Below are 6,598 nucleotides of genomic sequence, written 5' to 3'. Positions count from 1 at the left end.
CAATACTCTACATCTGCTGCTACTTTGATGATTATTAGGATTGCATCCACTTCAAAGGTTTTATTTATTCACCATCAATAGTGTGCGATGTGCATTCTACCACATTGGGCCTTTACCTAATTGGCTTCTGTTCTAAACTAGTCTTTTACTAATGTTAATTGATTAAATACTTGTTATAATCCGGTGCTGTGGGGATATTTTGAAACTTAAAATCCTACATTCCTGCTGTTACTAATTTGTTATATGTCTATAATGGGAAGACTTGGGCATAAAAAATGGCGAGATTGGTTCTTAATAGTGGTCTTTTGTATGAAATAGCTGAACACTGGCCCTGTTCTGTGTTGGAGACATTTTTGAGAAAAGTTGATATACTAAATCTAACCTTGGCACGACCTTGTGCTTATGCTGTATGCAATAAAAGATGGGATTCTAGCACTACCTTCTGACTAGCGTATGCAATAAAAGATGGGATTCTAGCACTACCTTCTGACTAGCGTATGGTTATTGATGTAGTGTTGTTGCTTTACTACTTAAAATCTAGCATAAAGAGAGATTCTGGCTGGCTTATGGTTACTGATATGGTTTTATGGTGTTGTGGTATGGGGAAACCCGTTTGCATATACTTGCAGAAAAAACTAACCTTAAGCCAGTTGATAATTACTGGAATTATATTACCTTTTCAAGCTCTTAGGTATGATACTGCTATGAGATGGGGTATCCTTTTACATGCATACATATTCAAGTAGGTTGAATGGTTACTGGTTGATTGGTTGTTGATGATACACTTGGCAATCATATGGCTCTTAAACTCTTTATTACAAAGTCTCCAAAGACTTAGAGGTTGTGGTTTTACTGAATTTTCCTGAAATTATTTCTTTTATGATCTACAAAAGAATGGAAGCTCTGCTCACTTGATCTCTGCTATCTAGTAGAATACAATATTGATTGACTATGATTCATCTGACTTGGGCACAAAACATGGATTTTTTTCTCTTCGACTATTATTGGTCCTTTGCCTAATGTAGCAAATTTCTGGACAATTGGACTACTGGCCTGCTTACTAAGCTTGAGAGTCTACTAATCTAAACTTTGATATCTCTATTGATGGATTACTTGGGCACAAAATAGGATTGACTCTTGAGATAAGTTTTGACTCTTAATTATTGAGTGTATTTATTGGCATAATCTACTAGATGGCTGTGATTATTAGGATAGTTTTGAGTTGAACTCGGGTTTTCACTAGCAACAATCCTTGGAAATTTTGGCTGAGTTCACTATCATGTTGACATGGCAAGATCTTATACTTCTAGTACGTTGACTTTGTTGGATTCCTGTTGGTTGATAACTTAAGTGGATGATCTGGTCTATGGCTGGACCTTTGATCATGGTCCCTAGCGTTTGCTAGTATGGTATTTTTTGCTGGCATTAAATTCTACCTAATGACCTGGCTCTATTTACTCATTATCTGTTGGTGAGGAAGTTGAATTTATTTAAAAAAAAAGAAAAGAATCCACCTAAAACCTGCATCGGCAAGTATTATTGGGTATTTTCAGTAAAAAGTTTTTGGCAAGGTCTACTATGTAATAGTGCTTGATCTTGGCTAAATCCTGGGAAATATGAGAACCTGTACTGCAGTAGATTACTTTGCTTTGTATGGTCGGAGATCTAGCTTTGATTGGTAACCTTATACAAACATACATATTCTCAGATTTGAGTCAAACATTGGTTCTTACTGCCATATTTTTATTTTCTAACTCTGATCCAATAAATCTTCTTAAAAATTCTTAAGTCTCCTTTCTAGTTGCTAAGCCGAATAAATCTTCAGCTTAAATGATTGAAATTTTGAGATTTTGCTACTGCAGCGTTCTAACATATGGTGGAAAAATGGATTTTTTTGATAAACCTATACAGGGCTAGCACACCCGTAGTAATGTTATTTGTGAGCTTGCTCTAAAAGCTTCAATACTAACGCTATTGTGATGAAACATTTGGGTAAATTGAGATTTATGGCCATTGTGTTCTACTATGGGTTGGTTTGTTCTATTTGAAGGGCTTGACTTTGGTGCATATATTTGAATGTAGTTACAAAACAAAGCATTGCATAGAAGTTTTGGTCCATACATTTTTTGTAGCTAGTCTAATAATTTTTAAGTTTGACATGGATAACAATTGATAGGTTCTTTGAAGCCTGCCATATGTAGCCAAGTCTAACATACCTGTTGTCTTGACTATATGGATGCATGGGAGAATTCTTTCTCGACTTAAAAAGGTTAAGCATGCTGCAGTCCGACTTTGAAAACGTTTGATAATTTAACTGGGATAGTTATGATACCTTCGTATAAAAACATTTGGAATGATACCTCATTTTTCTAATGCTGTACAATTATGAATCAAAGACTGAGTTGTTTTTGTACAAATCTTTGCCTAGTCATCTAAAGCCAATCGTTTTTTGAACATCATGTTCTCCGGTGTATATATTTAAATTGAAATAGCTACACACACCCCTAAAGACCAGGCCCTCCTGGGTAACTGGGTGGACCGGGACGTTGGCTTTAGATATTTCTTTTCTATAGGCTTTGATTGATCCACTGTCTATAATTCCTTGTTAGGTTGACATGTGTTAGCAGTCTCGCCTTGATTATAGACTGGATTCTTGCTCAGGACCTTTTGGCTCAGTCGGTTTAGGTAGCACGTTAATCCAATTTTACTCCCCATGCTTAATTCAGTTTATTCGGATGATTTCAGGAACATGTTACTTTTAAACAAACTACACGTATGAGGATTTTTTAAGAGATCAAGAGCAAATGCAGTATCATCTAAAGACTAGGAATGACAACCTTACTTTTTTAGAACTGGTTGCCAACGCCTAAAAACTCCTACAGGAGTAATGTCTTCATTGAAGACTATCTGATATTATATTGATAAGATTGACTTTACCTCTTCAAGCACCCTTTGACTTGGCACATCTTTGTTAATGCCTCATACTTGACTTTTGTTACTCTCATCTACTTGATAAGGCAGTAGGCCCATACACAGTGGGCCTACTGCCAACCCATTGTGTACGGCACTTGCGATAGGGCGGGTACACACACACACACACACACACACACACACACACACACACACACACACACACACACACACACACACTTGGTCACTTCATCTAACATTAACTGTTGCATCCAACCACACACACACACACACACACATACCTTCTGGCAATGCATTTTTACTTTGGTTCCACGTTCCCCATTGTGTATGGCACCCGAGATAGGGAGGGTACACACACACACACACACACACACACACACACACTTGGTCACTTCATCTAACATTAACTATTGTATCCAACTACACACACACATACCTTCTGGGAATGCATTTTTACTTTGGTTCCCCTAAATAACTCTTGGTTTGGCACTTCATCGGGTTGTAGTTGCTCTATCACCTCATCTGGAGGGGTTTTGATTGCGCTTTGAATCACTTTATCTGGCTATGAATAGTTACATCCAGCTATATGCACTCGATTTAAACATGAGTTGGTGAGTTAATTGATGCCTTGTGGGAGCTTATCTTGTGCTTACTATACACCTCCCTTAATGATGACTCCTAACTTTTGATATGCAATACAATGGGTAAGTAGAGTTGTCCACCATAAAAAATTTGTCTAGTAAACCCCACACCCATTTGGTTACCTTATGGAATGAACCCCTTAATATAACTCTCACTAGGTTTTTTTAAAACCCATTTTTTGCCTCATGGTTGGGCGAGAGTTAGGGCTTTTGATTTGGTTGGGAAACCTAGGATTTACCACTCTGTTGCGACGGGTCTCTTCCACTCATTCTACCTAGCTTGATGGTGGGTGGCTCGGAACGGATTTTTGGCGATTTTCTATTGGTATGTTACTAAGAGGTAAAACCTCCTACCCTCATATTGAGAAGGTTCAGTGCTAGGCAATTGCGGCACCTCCATAACTGAGGACTTTTGGTGTTTTCCCCTGCCTCTTCCTCTTCCACTATATAAGGTGAGGGATTTTTTCTCCTCCCTCACTTAGACTTGGTATAGGAAAGAATGCGTGAGTGAGGTTGGAATGTTACTTGGCTTTGCAATAGTCTACATCTGCTGTTACTTTGATGATTATTAGGATTGCTTCCACTTCAAAGGTTTTATTTATTCACCATCAATAGTGTGTGCTGTGCATTCTACCACATTGGGCTTTTACCTAATTGGCTTCTATTCTAAACTAGTCTTTTACTAATGTTAATTGATGAAATACTTGTTATAATCCGGTGCTGCAGGGATATTTTGAAACTTAAAATCCTACATTCCTGTTGTTACTAATTTTTTATATGCCTATAATGGGAAGACTTGGGCATAAAAAATGGTGAGAATGGTTCTTAACAGTGGTCTTTTGTATAGAAAAGCTGAACATTGGCCCTGTTTTGTGTTGGAGACATTTTTGAGAAAAGTTGATATACTTAATCTAAGCTTGGCAGGACCTTGTGTTTATGATGTATGGAATAAAAGATGGGGGATTCTAGCACTAGCTTTTGACCAACATATGGTTATTGATCTAGTCTTGTTGCCTTGTTAGCATAAACAGAGATTTTGGCTGGCTTATGGTTACTGGTCTGGTTTTATGGTGTTGTGGTATGGGGAAACCCGTTTGCATATACTTGCAGAAAAGACTGACCTTCAACCAGTTGATAATTACTGGCATAGTGTTTGAGTTTTGGCTTAAATTAAGTTCTTAGGTAAACCATATTATATTACCTTTTCAAGCTCTTACGTATGATACTCCCATGAGACGGGGGTATCCTTTTACATGCATACATATTCAAGTAGGCTGATTGGTTACTGGTTGTCTGGCTGTTGATGATACACTTGGCAATCATATGGCTCTTAAACTCTTTATTAAAAATTCTCTAAACACTTAGAGGTGGTGGTTTTACTAAAAAAATCTAAAATTATTTCTTTTATGATCTAGAAAAGAATGGGAGCTTTGCTCACCTGGTCTCTGTTGTCTAGCAAAATACAATATTGACTAACTATGATTCATATGGCTTGGGCACAAAACATGATGGATTTTTTTCTGTCCAACTATTATTGGTCCTTAGGCTAATGTAGTAAATTTTTGAATAGTTGCATTGCTGGCCTGCTCATTGAGCTTGAGAGTCTAGTAATCTAAACGTTGATATCTCTATTGATGGATTACTTGGGCACAAAATAGGATTGACTCTTGAGATAGTTTTTGACTCTTAATTATTGAGTGTATTTATTGGCATGATCTACTATATGGCTGTGATTATTGGGATGATTCTGAGTTGAACTTGGGTTTTCACTAGTAACAATCCTTCGATTTTTTGGCTAAGTTATTGTCATGTTGACATGGCAAGATCTTATACTTCTAGTATGTTGACTTTGTTGGATTCCTGTTGGTTGATAACTAAAGTGGAAGATCTGGTCTATGGATGGACCTTTGATCATGGTCCCTAGCGTTTGCTAGTATGGTATTTTTTTGATGGAACTGAATTCTACCTAATGACATGGCTCTGTTTACTCATTATCAGTTGGTGAGGAAGTTAATTTAAAAAAAAATAAAAAGGAAAAACTCCATCTAAAGCTTGTATCTGCGGGTATTACTGGGTATTTTTAGTAAAAAGTTTTTGGCAAGATCTACTATGTAATAGTCCTTGATCTTGGCTAAATCCTAGGAGATATGAGAACATGTATAGCACTAGATTACTTTGCTTTGTATGGTCGGAGATCTAGCTTTGATTGGTAACCTTATACAAACATACAAATTCACGGATTTGAGTTAAACCTTGGTTATTACTGTCATATTTTGATTTTTTGACTCTGATCCAATAAATCTTCTTATAAATTCTTAAGTCTCCTTTCTTGTTGCTAAGCGGAATAAATCTTCAGCTTAAATGATTGAAATTTTGGGATTTTGCTATTACAACTTTCTAACATATGGTGGAAAAATGGTTTTTTTTTTATAAACCTATATAGGGCTAGCACACTCGTAGTAATGTTATTTGTGAGCTTGCTCTAAAAACTTCAATACTAACCGTTGTTGTGATGAAACATTTGGGTATTCTAAGATTTGTGGCCATTGTGTTCTACTATGGGTTGGTTTGTTCTATTTGAAGGGCTTGACTTTGGTGCATATATTTGGATGTAGTTAGAAAACAAAGCATTGCATACAAGTTTTGGTCTATACATTTTTTGTAGCTACGACAGAAAGAAGTGCATAGAATTTTCTAACTTATGGATAAGGGGATACTTTTTTTCAGTAAATGGTTATTATAAAAACGAAGTTTTACATATGAAGCAATTTTGGCAGGAATACTTATGATGTAGAAAAAACTCAAGGTTTTAACTACTTAGGACAGTAGCTAGTCTAATAGTTTGACATGGATAACAACTAATAGGTTCTTTGAAGCTTGCCACACGTAGCCAAGTCTAACATATATGTTGTCTTGACTATATGGATGTAGGGGAGAATTCTATCTTGACTTAAAAAGGTTTACCATGCTGTAGTCCGACTTTGAAAACATTTGATAATTTAATTGGGATAGCTCTAATATCTTTG

Source organism: Adiantum capillus-veneris, chromosome 16, assembly GCF_014529385.1.
Source record: "Adiantum capillus-veneris isolate H3 chromosome 16, ASM1452938v2, whole genome shotgun sequence".
Taxonomy (NCBI): Eukaryota; Viridiplantae; Streptophyta; class Polypodiopsida; order Polypodiales; family Pteridaceae; genus Adiantum; species Adiantum capillus-veneris.
This window is presented reverse-complemented; position numbering follows the sequence as displayed.